The 21,788-nt window shown below is 48.1% G+C and overlaps 1 long non-coding RNA gene across 1 annotated transcript in view; it reads right to left on the reverse strand.

The window, feature by feature from the left end:
* Positions 1–4,078: 4,078 nt before the first annotated feature.
* The window catches only part of LOC146338793 (uncharacterized), a 414,064-nt gene continuing 396,354 nt past the window's right edge, over positions 4,079–21,788 (reverse strand). Inside the window, exon 4 of the long non-coding RNA XR_014784711.1 lies at positions 4,079–4,345. This is a non-coding gene — a long non-coding RNA (uncharacterized LOC146338793). The remainder of the gene's footprint in view (positions 4,346–21,788) is intronic.

The following is a 21,788-nucleotide window of genomic DNA, read 5'->3' on the forward strand; positions in this document are numbered from 1 at the left end:
CATTGTCTCTGTTACGGTGTGGGGCATATTTTGGGGATCACACTCCCCCCAAGCCATCCTCATGCACCTTTGGGGTCTCTTCTTTTCTTCAGAGACACTCATGGGTGTGCACATTTGTGCATGTAGACCAACCGGGCCTGAGAAGGCCGACTGACGTGTGCAAGGGAAACCAGCAGCCTGAGGACTTGGTATACTCAGGGGAGGGCCCCTGGCTCCATAGCAGTGCAGGTGCTTTTCATGTGGAAGGTCACGGGTTCAATCTCTGGCACCTCCAATTAAAAGAGGATGAAGTGGTAGTAGGTGATGGGTAGGAGCTCTCCTTGGCTGAGACCCTGGAGAGCAGGGGTGCAGAAGCTCTGCCTGCAGGCCTAATCTGGCTTCCTACGTTGGCCTGCAGAGCCTCCTGGAGGTTCCTCCAGGGGTGGGGCTTGGCCTCCACTGCAGAGAGCCACTGCAAGTCTGACTAGGCAAGCAGATGGGCCGGCAGTCCGACTCAACAGAAGGCAGCTTCCAATGTTCATAGGACACAAACCGATGCATTTAGATGGCACAGCCAGATGAGGGCTCTTGTCCATAGAGAGCCTCAGCCACTGCATTTAAAGCGCTGCCTTGGAGATTTTTTTAAAAAGAAGTAACCCCTCTGAAAGTCTCTTTTATCCCAGGCTCCTGCTTTGCCTTTCTTATAGCAATCCTGCGAGTGTCTCTGGTTTGTCCTTCTGGCCCAGAAATGGTACAAAATAGGCCCATGAAGAGGCATTCAGGATGAACTTCTGAGAGCATACCCTGCTTCTCTCTCTAATAGACTGAGAGTCTTTTTTGGATGCCTCTGAGGCTGTTTGCATGCTGCAATTCTGTGCAAGCACAGAAAACCTGCAGAACATGGTTGCTACGTGCAAAATTTAGCTTCCTGAGAACCTTGGCTTCCATTTAGAAAAAGAAACATGTTTCTAGCCCTCTTAGATATAAAGCTAGCCTCAAAAGTATGTGAACAATGCTTGGAAGCCAGAGAGATGGCTCAGTATCTAAGATCTCCAGGGGAGTGGGGGTCAGATCCACCCACACACATTCAAGCTTCATTTTGCAGCCTTAAGGCCTAGTAACTTGTTTTAAAAAACAAACAATAAAAATGTTGACATTCTTGGGTGCTAAGTGCTGTGGCCAAAATTGTACTTGAGCTTGGACCATATGACTGGGTGGCCATGTGTTCTCTTTTACAAAGGACAGTCCTTTATTTGAAGGGCTGCTGAAGGACAGTCCTCTATTTTGAAGGTGTCCAGTCCAAATCCGGTTTAACATAAAGGACCGCCACAAGGAAGAGCTAAAGGGTCTTGAAGTTGCCCGTCAATACCTGGCACCTGGACAGCAGACTGAGCAAGTCACCTGGTCTTCCCACACTATGGTGAGGTGTACTGTATTTCTATTTAAATTATAATAACTACTTCTAAATTTGCATCTGCATATATAAATGAGCACGTGCACCTTCTATGCCGATTGGTCTCCACTTTTTCGATGATGCATTTCCTCTTTTTTGCCGATATATAAGCAGCCAACCTTTGATGGAATAGTAGCATACAGACAACGTGGACCTACAGTACATTCGCACTGGGAGCTTACTCTACCTGTGCTGCTCCCACAAGCTCAGCACTTGGGACAGGGTTACCTGGTGCTAATAATTCCACAGCTGGAGTTAACATGGGTATATTAATCAGCACTTTAAAAAAATGCAGATGCAAAAGCAGTTTAATATCCCACACTTGATCTGTTATTTCAAGGTGTGTCCTCTGCGAAGCTGAATTTTTGCCCCTTCTCTCATTTTGTAGTCCAGGGGACATGTCTGGGGTTGTCAAATTCCCTATTATGTCACCAAGGGACCTCACCCAGCAGACAGCTGCCCACCACACTCGTTCCTGCTTGTTACACTCCCACCTTGGGGACTGAAATGCCGCAGATGGGTTGACTGAGGTCAACGGCCACCGGCTCTTTGATCTGCCCATTTTATCGGTCTGCCCATCAACTGGGACCCGGCTGACGCAGCCTTGACAGTCTCAAATCCCTCTGTGGTTTCACACTTGGCCAGGCAAAATAAATTTCAGCCTGACAGAAGAGGGGGAGGAAAAGGGGGGCTATTGTTCCTCCTCCTCCTTCCAGCCAGCCAAACTTGACACACAGCCCCTCCATTCCATGCAGCCGGCACCGGCTTTGACAACAATGCGCCACTTATGCCCCGACAGGAGCCACAACAGGCCAGCCTGTTTACTTCTGTTTAAATTGGCCAAGGCACTGTGCCAAGATAAAACAACCGAGGCCAGAACGAGTTACATTACCACAGTTGGGCTCATTCAGCCACATAAAGGAGGCATTTTTGAAGTTGCTTTAAAAACAAATAAATGCAAACCTCTCTTTTGGGGATCCAGGACACTTGCAACATTTGCACTGCAGGGGCCCAGCTTGACTATTGCATTAGCCACAGTAAATAATGGCTTGCCTTCTAACTCCAGGGCAGGATTCTAAAGTCCATCAGGAATGGGGCAGCATGCAGAGAACAGATGGCAACAGGGAGAAAGTCCCCGGTTGCAATACAGCCCTGAGGTGCAGCACTTTTGTCAAACCTAGATCCCAGAAGCTGCCTTCTTCCAAGTCAGACAGCTTCTTCATCCATCTCATTATTGCCTCCTCTGACTGGTATCAAATCTCCAGGGGGCTCAGGCAGAGAGAAGGGCTTTCCCCCCCCATCACCTGCCCCCTGCTCCTTTTAACTGGAGATGCCAGGTGTTGAACCTGAGCCCTTCTGTGTGGAAAGCAGGTGTTTTGCCACTGACGTACGGTCCGTCCCCTTCCAAGTGGGAAGTGGCTCAAACCACAAACAATTTCTGAGGAAGGGCACATGGCTTCCAGGCATGGCACCTCTTGGGCTGATATAAAAAAATCAACCTTACATGCCACGTGTCCAATTCTGTGAAGTGGATCCCGAGAAGGTTAATTTCATGGCATTTTTAAAAGTCCTGCGGCACCTTGAAGACGAAGAGATTGATTGTGGCGCAAGGTTTCATGAGCCTGCAGTCTCCGTGGTTGTGCAACAGACGAACACAGCTAGCCCTCTAGAACTTTGAAAAACCCAGTGAGTGCGGGAGACATCCCAGCAAAACATTTGACCAGCGACGCATCCATCAGAATTATTCCAAAGCACCCCCTGTAGATTCCAGGACGGCCACTCAGCCAGCATATTGGGCTGAGATGGGAAGAAGCTGCTGACGTTCTGCTGGGTGGATTCAGTGCCTTTTTGGAGCAGGAAACCTCGCCCCCAGCTAGCAGAAAAATAACCACTGAAATAAAAGCAGTCTGTGAATGCCTCTCTTTTCTCTACCAATATATTAATTTTAGGCACTTTTCCTGAAAGGTGGGTAGAGGAGAGGGCTTAATGACAGAGCTGGCTGGGGATGGTGGGAGTTGTAGTCTAACACATCTGGAGTACACCTGGTTAGGCTGATCAGAGAAGCAGAACTGTGTCACCAAAAAAGAGGGCAGCAGTTTGCATAACACTGGCATATGCTAATCCATATAGATGCACATTTAAAAACCACAATTATAATTTAAATCAGAATTCAATAAATCTCACTATAGTGAGAAAATGGACCAGGTGCGAAGTGTGGATGGACAACTTCAAACCCCCTGCTGCTCTCCCATCTTAGGTATCTTTATTTTAAAACAGGACCTGGACTGGAAAGCCCTTCAAATATACGACTGTCTTCTAATAGCTGACAGCTCTTCAAATAGAGAACCTCCCTCTGCAAAGTAGGACACCTGGCTGCCCCATGGCCAGGTTGAGGCAGGCTGCCTCAGGTGCGCTGTGCATTGTGACTATACAGAAGTCTATCTGACTGTCTCATAGAGATCTAAATTATATCCAGGCAGGTTAAACAGAAGCCTCTGAAAGCCAACAATTTGGCTAAGGTTGTGAAAAATCACTCCCTCTCAGGAACAGTCTCTGCCCCCCCCCCCCGAGCCTGGAATGTTTAAAAAGTCTGTTGCTCCTGTAATGGGCTATGGAGGGTCGTTGTTATTTTTATTTATTTATTTTGGATGGGGTGTGTGTGGAGGAAATACCCCAAAGCAGCTGTGTACATGGATGAAAGCGGCAGCAAAGGTCTGTCCATAGGAGAAGAGAAGGCCAGGCGATGGCACGGGAGGGGGAGGCTTGGGCCGTGATGAGGAATGAAAAAGCAGAACCTTTGCAGTGAAAAGATGCACACACCCCACTCCTCAGTTGGCTGTACCTTGGAAAACTTCTGTCACTCAGCTACTGCTGGGTCTCAGCTTAACTTCCCGTGAAATATGAATTTCTTGGCTGCAAGGAAAGTGAGAAATATGTCAGGAATTTTTGTTTGGCTTGGCCGCTGCCATAGATCACAAGCCCATTCAAGTGCCTGAGCCAGGACTGGACGTGAAAAGCGCGCTCTCCCTTGGCTGCGCTGCTGGACGTGCAGGGAACAGGGACTCCTGGGGGACTGATGTGCAGACGCCCTCGGCGGCCAGCTCCGAGTGAGCCAACGAGCTGGCTGTTCAGGCGCTCTCCGCACAGCAGCTCCGAAATCCCGGCCCTCTCCTGGACTGGCACCCGCTCTCCTGTGCATCTTGTGTCTACCACCAGTTGCACACATCTCGCCTCAGCACAGGGATCTTGAGGCAGCCTTGATCAACCTGGTGCCCCAGACGTGTTAGAGTGCAATTCTCATCATGCCCAGCCACCATGGCCATAGGCTGGGAAACATGGGATCTGCAGTCCAGCACATTTGGACTGGGAAAGGCTGCCTAAAAAGCACATTCCTTTCCAACCCCCCTTCCGAAGACTTTTGGGGCAAAATAGGTTTACCATTTCAGCTCCAGAGAGAGCTGACTCCCTTCTTAGGCCGAAGAATTCTGTGGCAACTTAAAGACCTAGCTATTTATGGTGGCAAGAGACCACTTATTTAATTAATTAAATTAAATTAATTAGAATCTACAAACTGCCCTTCACCCACAGGAATCCAGGGTGGTCTGCACAACATCCAGAACAAATATTATTCCATGTGATTTTACTCACATGCAAATGTATTCAGACTGAATTGATTGATTAATTGACCAAAGCTGGTATGAGTCATCAACCAAGATTTCTTGGATGCAGACCTAAGGCGGGGTGGACTTAAGCCGAGTTCAAGCATTTGACTGAATAGGTGAGGGCTTACAGTGAGTAGAGGGTCTGGCATGCTGGCCCAGCCCCCCTCAATTCGGGCTTTTGGATCAGGAAGATCTGAAAGCGAGCTTTACTCATGTTTGCTTGAACCCAAGGAGAACTCTCAGCGCAATGGCTGATGCTACCTTATCAGGGTTCCTGACTGCGCAGAGAGCTCCACGGCCCCGACCGTCTACGCACTTGAAGCTCTAACATGTCCAGGCAAATGCCTGAATAGGGCTTTAGTCATACTTACTGAGCCATGACTAACTTAAGTCTAATTGATTTCAATGGGTCTACTCTAAGTAAAACTAAATGAGCATCCAAGCCAATGGTTTTCTATTCCCCTACAGGTGTTAATGCAGTCAACCTACGGCATGCTAATTACTGTTGCTGTGAATGTTCCCTGTATTTATTCCGCATAGTTTCAGGCTGTGCGTGTTGTATCTATATGACCCAACTGTCTACGTTCTCCCCACCCCTGCACCCATGTAAATATAAACCTGCCAGCTGGGGATAACCCTTCACGCATCTGATGAAACACAGAATCACAGAGTTAGCAGTGACCTCAAAGATCATCTAGTCCACCCCACCCACACACCCCTGCTGTTGCAGGTAACCTGCAGCTATAGCAGCATCCTTGAGAGGTGGCTGACAAGCCTCTGCTTAAAAACCTCTGACGAGGGAGAGTCCACCACCTTCAGTCTGTTCCACTGTTGAACAGCTCAGACCATCAGGAAGTTCTTCCTAATGTTTAGTCAAAATCCCCTTTCTTTAAATTTTATTTATTTATTACATTTCTATACCACCCAATAGCCAAAACTCTCTGGGCGGTTCACAATTTAAACCTGTTGGTTCAGGTTCTACCCTCTGGAGCAACAGAAGACAAATTTGCTCCATCGTCTTTGGGACAGTCCTTCAGATATCTCAGAATGGCTCTCATAACACCTCTGAATCATCTGTTCAGGCTAAACGTACTCAGCTCCTTCCACCTTTCCTCCTAGGGCTTGGTCTGAAGCAGTGGATTCCAGTCCATGAATGCTTCTGCCATAATAAGCGAGTCTCACAGGTGCTACAGAGCTTTCTTGGTTTGCAGCAATGGACTAATACAGCTACTTCCAGTGGTGTCATGGCCAGTTCTGAAGTGTGGGAGCTCATCAGGGCAGCCCCTGTAGCCACGGCCCCCAAGGAGAGCCCAAAGCTGGCAGGCAGCTGTATTGATCCCGACCAATACATCAGTTCTAGCACTTTTCTCTCCACCAGAAGCAGGCCTTCCATAAAGCGAATGGGTCTTAATTGGTCATTCCAGACCAAGCTGACCCAAAATACTTTGCATTACAACAGGGAACAATATACTGTTGTTAAAATTCATCCGACCCTCCCCAGCTACTGTGAGAAGCGCCACTAAGCTCAGAGGGAACAGAGGATTCTGAGGAGGGTGCTAGATGCTTCCAGCATCCCCGTAGGTGCCGGTGCTGTGTCCCCATGAGTCCGGGTTCTACTACAACAATGGATACCCTTCTGGAAGTTGATAATAACAGTCCTTGTTGTTTTATATTAAGGTCCTTGGTGTTTTACAGAGTACATAAGAACCTAACAAGAGCCCTGATGCTGGATCAGACCCAGGGTCCATCTAGTCCAGCATTCTGTCCACGCAGTGGCGAACCAGCTGTCGACCGGGAACCTACAAGCAGGGCATGAGTGCAACAGCACCCTCCTGTCCATGTTCCCCAGCAACTGGTGCACATAGGCTCACAGCCTCTGGTACTGGAAGGAGCACATCGCCATCGAGACTAGTAACATAACAGAAGAAGATAGGTCCCAGCCCCAAAGAACTTACCATCTAACTTTTGACCATGGGGAATGGGGAGGAATGGGAGAGGCCCATGTGAACTAATGCAGTTATATGAGCATAAACTTCATTTCAAGCAGCTGCATGAGAAATGTGGGGCGGGGGGAGACCCTTCCCTGGCCTGGATACAGTCGTGTTGCCCCCCCCTGCCGCCCCATACAGTCAACTGCTCTTTCATCACAAACTTGCATCTGTGTTGATAAGCATGTTTTGAACCACAGCAGGGCCAATGTCAAGGGTTGGTATGGTTGGCCATCTGTCGAGGGCCTCCACCCCAGCCGGGGCGCACTGGCAACAGCCCCGGAGGGTTGTTTCTTCTCCTCTTCACTACTGCAGCCTGCTGGTTCACCTGCCTCTCACTCTGGCAGCAAGTGGTAGCAATGGAGGGGAGGAGGTGGGGGGCAAGAGCAGCTGGTGACAATGGTGGTGAGAAAGTAGACTCACTAGGGCAGGGGCTCATTGGGGGGGTCTTGGCTAACAGCCCTCAAAAACCTGGAACTGAGCTCCAGATCTATTAATTTGGTTCTGGACAATTAGTAAAAGGTTTGAACTGCAGCTGTCATTCTTTAGGCTCTCAGCTTGAAGTCTGTGTTAAATCTCATTATTAATTATTAATTATTGTCATTATTTAAACACACCCCTCCCCCCACACATGCAACCCTACAATACAGTGTGCAAACAATTACATTCAACATGAATGCAACGGCCCAGCTGCTGGGGTTTCAGTGCCGTGCAAAAATTGTCTAGAGGTGCAGAACTGACTGCCGCTCCTTTGAGGGATTGTAATAAAGAGTGAGTTATTTTGACATTTATTTAAGAAATATTTATCTCTCATTTTGCTTCTAAATGCTGCCATTCGCTAAGGAATTATCTGTTACCTAAGTACACTGATAAATCTCCTAAGGTAAAAGTATATCTCAGATACTGCCAGAAAAGGTACATTTAAGAACGCTTCCTAAATTATCAGCTGCATTAATCTTAATTACTTCGGTAAAAGTAGAATCTGGCATTAAGGTGAGCTAAATTGAATGGGCGTTTGTCTTTATCATATCACATATTTGAGATCATTTAAGAGAGATAAACAGAACAGGACTTAGGACTGGGAAGGGGGTGGCTGGGCAGACCTCTGGGTGGAGTTTAAAGGACTGAGGCAATGGGGGAAGGAGGGCAGAATTCACCTTAAAACTCTACTCCGTCATGACATTCAGTGCGTGACTTTGGACTGATCATCACCCTTCTCAGCTTAACCTACATCACAGGGTTGCTGTGAGGATAGAATGGCCTTAGGGCGGACTTCCCCAACCTGGCCCCCTCCAGATGTGTTGGACCACCGTATTCTGGATTATGGAACTTGTAGTCCAACACATCTGGAAGGGGCCAAGTTGGGGAAGTCTGCTTTATATGGTGTATCGCTTCAGCTTATGTTACTCTGCTTAATGTAGTTTATAGCAAATTTGTCTTCAGTTGTTATTATTGGAAATAGTTATATAAGTAGATTCTTATTTCCCCCCCTAGTCACTTCTTTTCTTTAGTATCAAGTGTGTTTTGGTGTTATGAATTATATGTTTAATAAACTTTAAAAAAAAACCCTCAGTCCTGAAACTGATGGGGTGGCTTTGGGGCCAGTCATCATCTCTCTCAGCCTAACCTACCTCACAGGGTTGTTGCGAGGATAAAACGGCTCTTTGGGACCTATCTTTTGTGTTTAGGGTACTCTCTAACATTGTGTACATTGATATAAATGAACAACAATAGCCATTTATGCTTATCATGCTACCTTGAGCCCTTTGGGTGAAGGCAGAACATAAATATGGCAGATGGATGGATGCATTTGTGTTGCCACACCCAGACGTTGGAACTCCCTAACTAGGGTGAGTTTCTTTTGCGCCCTTTGGAGAGCAGGGCCCAGATGCCGCTGGGTTGCCACAAGAAGGGGTATTAAGAAGATGGCTTTGCCCTGTTCTGTGTCCCCTGCCTCTCGGAAGTCAGAGGTATGCTGGCTCTGTACATGGAAGTCCCATCGTTCCCTCTGCTTCCTATTTTCAGTGGTGAGTGCCGATCATTATGGAGCCAAAATGGAACCACCCATGGAAAAGAGGGAGGTTTCAGCAGGCCTGGCAGAGCCTCCAAGTTTGCAGAAGTGCAAAAAAACTTTAGGGGGAGAACAAGTGGGGGGGGGGCACCCTCCTGCATAATGTCCAATGGGGATTGAATGGGCTAGCGAATGCTGACTGTCCATCGGGGGTGGGTGGGTGGGTGGTAGGTAGGGAGAATGGAATGGAATATCATGGAGGAGGGCACGACTGAGTGAGTGGAATAATGGACAGGAGCACTCCATGCTGCAATGTTTTGTTGCGGATTCCACATTTCATGACTAATAGACATCGGAAGCTTCCTTATCCTGAGACAGACCTTGGGTCCATCCAGCCCACTATTGTCGACACTGGCTGGCAGCAGCTCTCCAGGGGTTTCAGGCAGGAACATTTCCAATGCTACCTGGAGAAGCTGGAGATCGAACCAGGGACCACCTGCAAGCAAAGCAGGGCCCCTGCCATTGAGCCACGACCCCTCCCTTCCATGGATAGCCTTGTCCTCCTTCATGAACTAGCCTTCCCCAACCGAGTGCCCTCCAGATGTGCTGGAGCATGCTGGGAATCGTAGTCTAACATATCTGGAAGGCTCCAGGTTGGGGGAAAGCTGGACTGGTCTACTCCCCCTTTAAAGATATCTCAACAAGGGGCCATCACATCTTGCTGTGGTGAGTTCCGTCAGTTCATTTTGCCTTGCGCAGAAATTCTTCCTTCTGTCAAAGCTGAACCTATTGACTGCGAGCATCTCTGGCAGTGATCCTGAATCCTATTCATGTAACAGAAGAAGAAACATTCCCCCTGCCCCCATCAACCATAGGTGTAGATCCAATGGCTCTTTGGTACCACCAGGTACACAATGGCCATCCTGTAAATAAATCTGACAGTGGTAGCCTGTTCCAACCAGAGCCCATCCCTCCCTCTTTCAGGCTGGCTGTTTCCAAGCCTGCCTTGACACAGAGCATTTGCTGCATCCTTCTCAGTTTGTACCCTGTTACTTAACACCATGTAGACTCTTAATGCTCCTTCGATCCATTTCCACAGCAACAAAGCCCGGGGCTGAATGCCTGGGGGTGTGGTGAGAAGGAGCCAGTGCCTGCAGAGAAATCTGCCGAAAGGTGTGTGAGCAGCTGCAGGGATTGGAGCAACTGCAGCCAGGGTGAGGGTCTCTGCTGCAGTGGCAGATTTAGGGGTGGCAGCTTGGTGTGTGTGCGTGTGTGTGCGTGTGTGTGATATATCCACTGGGAGTGCCATTTGGGTCGTCTGTACCATGCACCAAAATGTCTTGCACCATCTCTGAAAGCAACCCTTTGCCTGGAGGGAGGGTGATGGGATCATGCACGAAGCACAGTGCAAGGGACATGATTCCTTGGTTGGGAACAATTTAAACGCAGGAGGCAAGCTTTTGAGTGACACAGGTCTCTTCAACATCTGAATTTCTATTGCTGCCTCCCAAACCCCAGGGAAATAAAATGGATGTTCTGTAAGTAGACATGTTACTTTGACTCTCTTCCCATGACTGTGGTCTTTTACAGTGTTCAGAACATTATCAACTTTAAAAAATCAATTTAAAACTATTGTAACTCAGTTTACAAAAGAAAAGTTGGGCTTTTTGTTTCCTTTAAAGGCTCTCCTTGTTAAGGACAATAGCAATCCCTGTGGAACTGACACCATTTCGTTTTTTGATACCCGTTCATAATTCTTGGGTTCAGCAACCTGTTTTGTCACTTGTCTCAAGTCCCCATCATTGACAGGCAAAATTCTGTCAAGAAATTGGGGGGGGGGGGGGGGAGAGCAGCAGCACTGCAGTTGCTTCACATCTCCAGCAGATGGAGCCAAAGCTGTCTGAATTGAATTTCCTGCCATTAGTCCAGACTTCGAACGAGCAAGGCAGCCCCAAGGTATCAACGCCGCCGTCAACTTTACTCATTTTTGGAGCTGTTTATTGATAGTGAATTTTAAGTGGATTGACCTGCCTTTTAATCCATCAGTTAATTGACTAGACATATCACTGATGCCTCTATGTGTTAGGGATGTTGGAGAAAACCTCCACGGACCCCAATGAGGCTGGATTCTATTGAATCTGGCCCCCTGACGTCCATGGAGGATTGTATCTCTTACCTGCAAGAGGAATCCTCGCTGGCTGGATCCTCCCCGCCGGTCAGCTCTGGAGCAGATTGACTGCGGCCGCAAATGGCATCCCGGACGCCATTTGCGGCCGCAGTTACTCTGGCCCACCAGCGATACGGCAATGGCTGCCGTATCGCTGGCACTTTGGAGCCGGCCAGTGGCTGCACAGACTCACCGTGAAGTGGAGCTGGCCAGCGAGGATTCTGGGGGGGAGGGACAGATTGCCCCCCCATGGACCCCCGCAGATGCAAGGTAAGGGGGTTTCGTACACCCCTACAATGTGTAGCTAGAGATGCTGGAGAAATTTGAGGCAGACTAAAATGAGTTCAGATTTCTAAGAATCCGACCTGCAGAATCCACTGTGGAGCGACCCCGCTCAGTCCGCACGGTGTCCATGGAGTTTTGGATTTTTTTTTTTAACTTTCCTGAAATTTACGCACATTTATTTGGAGGAAAATACACAATTTTCTGCTGAGACACACACCATCCTGGAAAAGATAGGCAGCAAAGAGTTAAATGGAATGGGGGACAATATGCTAAATGTTACGTGCTAACATAACTTACGTAAATTGTTGAGAGCCCTCTTACAGAATTATTTGCATGTTTTTCCACATAAGAGAAAAACAAAAATTCAAGTCTATCTGTGAACGGACACCAGAACAAATGACACTACACAATCCACGAAACACACACGGATTTCACAAAATGTGTAGCACAATGTTGTCCCCACCATTTTAAACTAAAGCTTCAGTTGATTAATCTAACAAATAAACTGCTCAAAGCTTGCAACCCAAAGAGTTACATTCCACCTTGTGGTTAGATACCACTTGCTTCTTGAACACTCCGTGGTGTCAAACCACTTAGCCATGATATTGCCTATTGTACATAAGACAAGATTTCCTCAAATTGAATGATTATAACTACATCATAAGAACCCAAGAAGAGGCCTTTTGGATTAGTCATCTAATCACAGATCAATGGGGAGGTCCTGCTTCGCAGTAAGATACCTCTGGGAGGGTAACAACCAAGGCCCTATCTGAGGAAAAGTGGGAGAGTGTAACGTATTTAATGGCATAGTGCCTCTGGTGACTGGACAATGCAGGCCTGTGAGGGAATTTGACCACAACATTGCCAAGCAAGTAATGTGAGAATGCAGCAGAGAGGTGTCAATGGGCCGTATCCAAGGGTGCCATTCCACAAACTCAATTAGCGCTAGTGGAGCTCTGCCAAACCTTTCCGTCGCACAAGCAGTTGCCCATTACACTTGTGCAACTGGTTGTGCAAGCAGTTGCGTAACCCACCGCACAACAGACTGCATAAGCGGAATGCGCAACCGGTCGCACAACAGGTTGCACAACAGTTATGCGCAACTGGTTGTGTAATGCACAACTGCTCGCACAAAGAAAACCCCAGTTGGATTCCCCTCTTGCATGAAGTTCAGGGCTGAGTTTCGGTCGGCTCAATGTCATTTGCGCTGGCAGAATGACACCGTTGGATATGGCACAATGTCTCCCGCTGCCTAATGTCTGGATAAAGTACTCAGGGGGAATCCTATGGGGGAGACATTTGTTCACTGGTTTTGCACTTTTGAACCATGATGCAAACCGAAACTCAGTTATTCTTCGACATTTGCACTTCTCCACATTTTGCAATGCAGTTCTCCAATCCAAAAAAGCATCTCAAAATGGGTATATTAGGGAAAATAGCAATCAAAGATGCATTATATTAGGAAATGTGATTGCAAAAATATGTATTTTAGGCAAAAATGCATACAAAATGTGTATTGTAGACAAAAATGCATGCATAAGGAGAAAAGTGCACAAAAATGCTTATGAATTTTCATGCAAATGTGTGTGTGTGCGTGTGTGTGGTTTTTAAATCTCAAAATTTGAGATGAAGCAAAGATTGGCAAATGAGAAACAGAAAGAAGCCAAAACTGTCTGATTCAGCCATCCCTGCTCAGGGTCAATATCAGACACAGAGTTTGATAAAAAAGGAACCCCTTGCCCCTAATTCCCAGCATGGGTGGGGGTTGCTTCAGAAAGGCTGTAGAGAGAGCAAGGAACTCTGCGCATGTGAAAGGTTTCAGAACCCCAGAATTAGGCTTTGATAAATAGTGGAAGATAGACAGACAGACAGACATCTTCTTGCATTTTCACCCCTGCCCCTCACCTGCCCCTGTCCCCACTGGTTACAATAATCTCAGTGGTCCAAAGAAAATGACCAAGATTTAGTCCCCAATGCACACAGGAGGAGGAGGCATCTAGTGAACAGGGGTCGGGGGGAGATGTTCTCACTCCCCTGTTGACTTGCCTCAGTTGTCTGAAATGTGTTTTGCAAATGCTGCTTAGAAATCCATGCATCTGGAATGTGCTGCATTTTGCCTAGGGAGCAGATGGCTGGCAGATGCCAACCATTCTTGGCCGTCTCATGCTCATCCCAGGCCATTTCCTGCAGCTGCTGGAGGAGGTGTGGAAGCTCTCTGTGCAAACGCCGTGATGCACATGGCTAGCCACTCTAAGAAGGCAGTCCCAAGAACATGGACTGCAAGATGTTCACACGCACTGTCATTACAATGGCACCACGTAGATGAGATCCTCACACACTTCTACTCTGTGCTAATGTATCCCCCCAGCTCTATATCCCCCAGGCGTTAACGTGGTTTATCCTCTGCATTCCATGCCAGCCAGCCACTGAAAGAGGCTGCATATCAACTCCCTGCATATGAGTTGTGTGGTGAGGGAAATGGATCCTCTGCACTCCACATCAGTGTATCTCCATCTTTGAACAAAGTTCTTAAATGTAGCAACAAAGCGAGGAATCTGGCCTTCCATGGATGAAAGTGCTGCTGTTAATTAGTCTTTTGTACAGAGTTTGGAATGAGAAAACTTTTCAAACAAACAAACAAATCCCTGCATTCTGCTAGGATAGGAAAGGTTCCTCGTGTGCAAGCACCGAGTCATTGCTGACTCCTAGAGGGACGCTGCTTTCACTGGCGTTTTCATGGCAGACTGTAGCGGGGTGGTTTGCCGTTGCCTTCCCCGGTTGTGACCACCTTTCCCCCAGCAATGCTAACAGGTAACAAAAAAGGTATGTTAGATACATATGCACAGGGGCACCACAGAGAATGATGCTCCCACTGAAGGAACAAAATCGGTACAGATTCAAAAATAATAAAATAAACTTAGCACACAGTGAGAAGCCAGGCCCAGACGGAAGCCATAAGAAGAACTCCGTAATCACAAACGCCTTCCCATTTCTAACCACGTCTACAGTTAGCATCCTCCTACTTATTCTAATTTCTTCTGCATTCAGACAAGCTCTGAACGAGCGTGGCAAAACTCTGCCAGGAAGGTGAGCGCACCTCTGCATGAGGCAGGTGCGCGTGGCGCACTGGAGGGAAAGCTTTTAATCACCTGAAGGCAACTGTTTCAGAGTGGTGCTTGTGGATTTATGGCTCGCCTGCCCCCCTGTCACCCTCTCCGTGAAAGAGCAGCGTGTGCTTAAAGGAATTTGAGCTTTAGGGGAAGGGAAAGGGAGAGGCATGGACCGTGCTTATAAACTCCAGCTCCACACCTGAGTGATGACCCTTGGGCTGCCTGTCAACAGAGCTGGACTGAATCTGTTCCAAAATATGAACTCTAGCAGTTTTCCAGAATTCATCTGGGCAGATACAAAACTGGAGTTTTTCAGTTGCACACCTGTAGAAAGTCACAATTTGGGGGGACCCAAGACTTTATTCTGGGACCATCATATGCAAGGTCTGAAAAGAGCTATGAAAATGGTCTCCTTTTGGGGTGCTAGAACAGAGTAAACCAGCCTTATTCCAACTGTACACTAAGACACCCGGCCATGAAGCCTGGGGCTGCTGGGATTTACATTAAGCAATATTTTAACACATTTTTACAGAATAGAAATTTACATTGATATGGTGCACTTCAGACATTCATTGCTTTGCACTAGGGCTGGACAGATGTGTCAGTTTTGGTCTCTCTCCATTTCTCATTTTTCCAGTCTTAAATTGGGTTCACCCCAAGCTGCAAGCTCTAAGATTTTTTTTAAGTTTGCATGAAAATTTGTAGGCATTTCTCCTAATAAAATGCATTTTTTGTATAGAATTTGCCCTTCATTCACAAGTCATTTTCCTAAGACCATGCATTTTTAACGTTACTTTCATGACTATGTGGACTTTCATGTGCACTTTCCCTGGATATAGACATTGTGTACACATACTTTGATTGGAGAACTTCATTGCAAAATTTGGAGAACTGTGAATCTAAGGAGTTGAAGTTCACATATTGCAGGGGTGTTGAACCTCTTTCGGCCCAGAGGGCCCCCAGTTGAAGAAGGCTGCTACAAGCCATACTGAGGCCAGAAAACCAGACTTCTCATAAGCTGGTGTCCTCCAGATGTATCATACTGCAACTCCCATTATCCCCTGATGGCACTTGTAGCCCAACACACCTGCAGGGCACCAAACAGCTCCGCTGGCTGGCGGGGGGTGGGGAAGGTAGTTGTACTCCATCACATTTGGAGGGCACCAGGGTGGAGGCAGGATGGGATGTGTAACAAACTGGGTGGGATGTTTCACGAAGATACTAACCATTTGAGTGGGGCCTCCCCGGGTCTCTTTTGGAACGACAGTGATCAGCAAAGCTGAACTACTCTCTTTGAAGGGCAGCCAAGGCAAATTAAAGCCGGCAGTGAAGTCATGCTCTGAAATAATTTCCTCTTCCTGCACCTGCTCATCTCCTTTCACTTTTTCTGTTCACTCTAGACAGAGGAGACCTCCAACCAGAAGGTACTTTCCTGCAACTTCCAACCCTAGGTTCCAGCCCTGCCCTCCAGAGCAGGGGTGCAGAACACATGCCCAGGGATCGCATGTGACCCCCATGGCCTTGAGTGCAGCCCCTGCCACCTCTGCCAGCCCTCCTCCCCAAATGGCAGTTGGCCACCAAAATTTGGCAGCAGACTGCTAGAGGGACTCCAACATCCCAGATTTTGTTTGTTTTCAAGCTAAATGTGGCTCCATAGTAGTTTGGTGCCGAATTTTGGTGGCGCACCTTTTTTTGCCACTGTGGCTGGTGTGGCAGCAGGACTGTGGCCCCCAGGGGAGGGGGCCAGGGCTGAAAATTGCCCCCCAGATTGCCTCAAGTGGCCCACCCTTGCTCTAGAGTGACAGGGAACAAGTCTGCTCCATCTTCTGCATGACAGCTTCTGAGATATTTGAAGACCGCTCTCATGTCTCCCCTTAATCTTCTCTTCTCCAGGCTATATGGAAACCTCAGCTTCAGAGGATGCCTGCCCCTGAGTGTGCCAGTTGCTGGGGAGCAAAGGTTGGGGAGACGTTTGCCTTTGTGGCCTGATCACAGTCTTCCTCTTGTTGGCCCCCGTGGGAAGCAGGCTGCTAGTTGAGATGGACCTTTTCTTGAAATCTAAGGACATCAGAAGAGCCCTGCTGGATCAGACCCAGGGTCCATCTAGTCCAGCATTCTGTTCACATGGTGGCCGACCAGCTGTTGACTGGGATCCCACAAGCAGGACATGAGTGCAACAGCACCCTCCCACCCACCCATGTTCCACCGCAACTGGTATACAGAGGCTCACTGCCTCTGGTCCTGGAGGGAGCATGTAGCCATCAGGACTAGTAGCCATTGATAGCCATCAGGACTAGTAGCCATTGATAGCCTTTTCCTCCAGGAATTTGTCTATCCCCCTTTTAAAGCCACCCAAATTGGTGGCCATCACTACTTTCTGTGGGAGCAAATTCCACAGTTTAACTATGCGCTGTGTGAAGAAGTACCTCCTTTTATCTGTCCTGAGCCTCCCATCAATCAGCTTCATGGGATGACCCCGGGTTCTAGTATTTTGAGAGAGGGAGAAAAATGTCTCCCTAACCACATTCTCCACACCATGCATAATTTTGTACACCTCTATCATGTCTCCCCTTACCCACCTTTTTTCCAACCAGACAATCCCAGTTGTTGTAACCTTCTCTCACAGGGGATGTGCTCCAGCCCCTTGATAAATTTTGGTTGCCCTTTTCTGCACTTTTTCCAGCTCTACAATATCATTTTTTAGATGCAGTGACCAGAACTGGACACAGTATTCCAAGTGTGGTCACACCATAGATTTGTATAAGGGAAGTATGATGTTGGCAGTTTTATTCTCAATTCCTTTTCTAATTATCTAGCAGAACCTTTTTTATATTCTTAAAAACATAATTAACTTATGGAGTTCCCTACCCCATGACATGATGATGACCACAGGCTTAGATGGCTTTAAAAGGGGATGAGAACAATTCATGGAGGAGGAGAATTACTTAGCTATGATCCAGCTATGATAACTATGATCCAGCTATGATAACTATGATCCAGCATAGTTCTTATGAAAGAAGTAATTCAGGGCCCAGGAACCATTTGGGGATTGCTGAGACCAAGAACTGGCTATATTACTGAATGGCACCTTTCCACCTGCATTCATGACTTCGTACCGTATATATGGCCATATCCAAGGCCTGTTTCTGCCATCTTTAGGGACGTGCGAATGAGCAATATTTGAGATAGCCAGGACTCTCCAAACAACATCTTGCTCATCGTCTAGTGCCTGATTCCCATACACTTTTGTGATTGCTGCTTGCTTTGCACAAACAGGAAACTTGTGCAAATTGAGGAGCGACTGAACAGGAGATTTGTGCAGGTTTCCCCAAATTCCCCAAACTTTCCTAATTTGTGCAATTTTCCTCCATAGGCTGAAGTGGGGCTGATTCAGTCTACACAGGAAATGTGTGCAGATTAGGAAACTTGTGCAAATCGAACTGGGACTCAGGTATGAGACAAACGCGAGCACATACTTGACGACTGACAAATATTTTCGGCGGATACATGCTCACAGCCATGCTTGCATTTGGAGCTTTGAACTGGGCATGCTCGTATGTTTTGCAAGCAAAACCAAACTTCTCACACATCCCTAGCCATCTTGCCCTGCTCTTAGAAAGCCCAGGCTCTGGGGACTCTGCTTTGTACATTCAGTCAGTGGGGATTCAGCTCTTGGTTATGATGGACACCTGCTTGTGGAAAGCATTCCCCCAGATCTTGATCTCTACCCCCTAACCATTTCTTTTCTCAAGTGCTTTGATGCTACCCACTGTTGGGGCACTTCCAGACACAGGGCTCTTAGCACGATCAGTTAGAAGGCATAGCACTCTTCCATCTTTACTCCTTAATGGTAAGAAAAAAAAGGTGGAAGCAGCAGCAGGAAAATGCAGGAGGGATATGAATGGAAGATGACAATGATGTCTGTACTCCCCCCGCCCCCACCCCCAAATAAAATGCTGTGAATGAGTCAGGGCAATGGCATAATAAAAGCATTCCTGATTTTCTTTTAGAGTATTTTTCCTTCCCCCCTTTCATTTCATTTATTATATTTCTATACTGCCCCATAGCTGAAACTCTCTGAGCAGTTCATAAAAAGTAAAAACCATTAAAATACATTATACAAAGTACAACAACTATTTACATGAAAACATATAACCAGGTAGCCCACACACAGACAGCATATATCTAAAAACAATGTTTAAACAATCAGCCAAAGACAATCCAGGACCAGAGTAAAAACTCATCATATGCTACCAAATGCCTGAGAGAAGAAGGCAGTTTTAACCTGGTGACAAAACGATAACAATGTTGGTGCCAGGCAGGCCTCATCAGGGAGATCAGTCCATAATTGGGGGGCCACCACCGAGAAGGCCCTCTCCCTTGTTGCTGCCTTCTGAGCCTCCCTTGGAGGAGGCACCTGAGGGAAGGGCTTAGATGCTACACCTAGTGTATGGGTCGGTTCATGCTGGAAGAGGTGCTCCATTAGGTGAGCTTCATGGCATTTGAAAAAATGATTTACTGTTCCTGCTTATAAGTACAGCACTGGCATGGAAAAAGGGCATGCTTTCTTTCTTTCTTTCTTTCTTTCTTTCTTTCTTTCTTTCTCTCTCTCTCTCTCTCTCTCTCTCTCTCTCTCTCTCTCTCACACACACACATACACACACACACACACACACTCCAAGCTCTGCAACTTGTCTATTTCTTTCTGTCCCTCTTCCCTTAACTTCTGTAAACTGCCCAGAGAGCTTCAGCTATTGGGTGGTATAGAAATGCAATAAACGAACAAACACATAAATACTAACACTGCATAGCCATTCAGGTGGGCAATAGCTCCTTCTTAGCCCTGAGCTGGGAAGCCCCACCAAGTCTGTCCTGCGAGCTTAGCGATTCCTACGTGTTCTCTCTAATTGCCAACGCTGCCACGTAAGGCTCAAGCTCAACTCAGTGGCCAAAGTAAGCATTTACTGTCTGGCTGTGTGCCAATCCAGCCCTCACCTTTGAATGGTGACTTTGCACTTTCCCGGGACACAGCAGCGATTCCTTCAAGAGCATCCCAGAAACAGACACTTGACGTCGACCAGGGATGCTTTCAAGGTGGTGGTGGTGAGATACAGAGCACATGCCAGAGGTGGGACCAGCTCAGGTGTGGTGATGGCTTGGCACAAAGGAAGGCTTTGTGGGCGTGGGGCTTTCCCAGGCCCAAGACAAAGGGGAGAGAGGGGGCAGCATCAGATATTGTGCAGAAGCTGACCCAGACTGATGGCAAAGCAGGATGGCGTCTACAAGATCCAATCAAGAGTGCCATTTTTAGAAGATGTGCCAGGACAGAATTAGGACCGAAGTGGATCCACAAATCCCAAGACAGAGAGACTTCCAGGAGCGAGGTGGAAAGGGAAGGGCAGGAATTAGGAGAGCAACCGGCTGTTCGCCAGTGAGGTGGCAGCTGCACCAGAGGAGGCCGATGTCCAGGGGCGAAGGGGAGGGCTTCTTCAGATGGCACAGATGCCTTCCTCTAACATGTCCTCCACCTGCCAGTGCCCCATAGGGAGCTTGGGCCCAGGGCCAGCGTCAAGAGTAGGCTTGGTTGGGCCTAGGATGAGGGCCCATGCCCCAGCAGGGCCCCACTGATGGGAGCCCCCTGGACTTGCTCCTCCTCTTCCCCATTGCGACCTGCTTGCTCCCCTGCCTCTCGCTCTGGCCCAGGCAACGGTGGCGGTGGGAAGGAGGAGCAGGAGACGCCGCGGCCTCCTGGCTCTCCGGCTCTCTGCCTGCCAAGCAAGCGAGTGGCGGCCATGACGGGGAAGAGGAGGAGGAGCCAGAGCAGCTGGCGGCCGTGGCGGTGGGGAGGGAGACTCGCCAAGAGAGGGGGGCTGTGGAGGGGGTCTTGCCCAAGGGCAAGTTGGGGCAACAGGCAGGCCAGCTAGCCCCCCCGTCTGTGTCTCAGGAATTATTATCAGGCCCCAGACAAGCTATGCGGGCCAATGCCCGTGAGGTGTGTAGTGCAGCAGGGATGAGCTCAGATTGTGATCTGCCACTGCATCAAAAGAAAGGAAACCAGTGCATGGCACAAGCCCCCTCTCTACCTTCCAGACAGTTTGCAGGCCACGAAAACCCAAGCGGAAAGGCAGATGGTTTCTCAAACAGAAAAACGTGACAGCCCTCAACCGGCCATTCCTTCCTCCATCCCTCCCTCCCTCCCCAGCTTCCAGGGAAAGCATCCCCTTCTCCCCCGGCCACTCGCCTTGTCCATCAATGAGAAGAAAGTGTGAATCGTAGATCTGTCTAGGAAAACATTTCTCGGGGCGAGTAAACACACACTTCATAAACGGCCCAGGCTGCGAACCAGGGCAAACACAGAACCGGCCTTTCATGAAATCACTATCTCCCAACAATGGCAGACTAACAGACTGGCCTGACCCAAAGATCCCGGGGAAGGGAAATACTGTGGATGCCTGGGGTTTTTCAAAACAGGCACCATCCACAAGAGAGGGCAATCGAATAAGCCCGATATTCATCAGCCAGACAAGCTGAGCCACTGTTTGGCCGGCCGGCTACTTTCTCCGGCAAATCAAGTCCCCTCCCATGCAAGCCCTGTGTATTTTTCTTCCACCCGTTGAAAAAAAAAAGAAAATGGAATATTTCAGGGGGCTGAAGAAAAGGGACTGTGAAAATATTTTCCTTTTGCTGCCACCATGCAAGCCAAAGAAGTATTTTCGGCACAATGATGACTCTCTGTTCCGGCATGCCAAGCCTGACGTTAGATAATAAAGGGCAGCGGCGGGCTTGCAAAAGCGAGACGTTGTTTAAGGACCGCTGTTCTCAAGGTTGCGACCCGGGTCAGCCTGTGCAGCCGTTTCCAAAGAAGAAACTTGCGGGGGGGAGGGGGAAGGAGGAGGAGGGGGAGGGGAGTTTCCTCTGACCATCTAGAATGATTCTGAAGGCAGAGTTAAAACGACAGCAAGAAAAACAGGCCCCAACACATGAAAATAGGTCCATGTTTCATGCAGAGGCCAATGCTACCATTTCCGTGGCCGCTGGCCTCTTTGCCACATCTTCCCATCAGAATCGGCTCCCACCGAGATACGGCTGGTGGCTTCTTTTTTTTTCAAAGCTGTTCCACACTGCCAAATTTG

Source organism: Heloderma suspectum, chromosome 8, assembly GCF_057233095.1.
Source record: "Heloderma suspectum isolate Gila_16-S chromosome 8, 16-S_ref, whole genome shotgun sequence".
NCBI lineage: Eukaryota > Metazoa > Chordata > Lepidosauria > Squamata > Helodermatidae > Heloderma > Heloderma suspectum.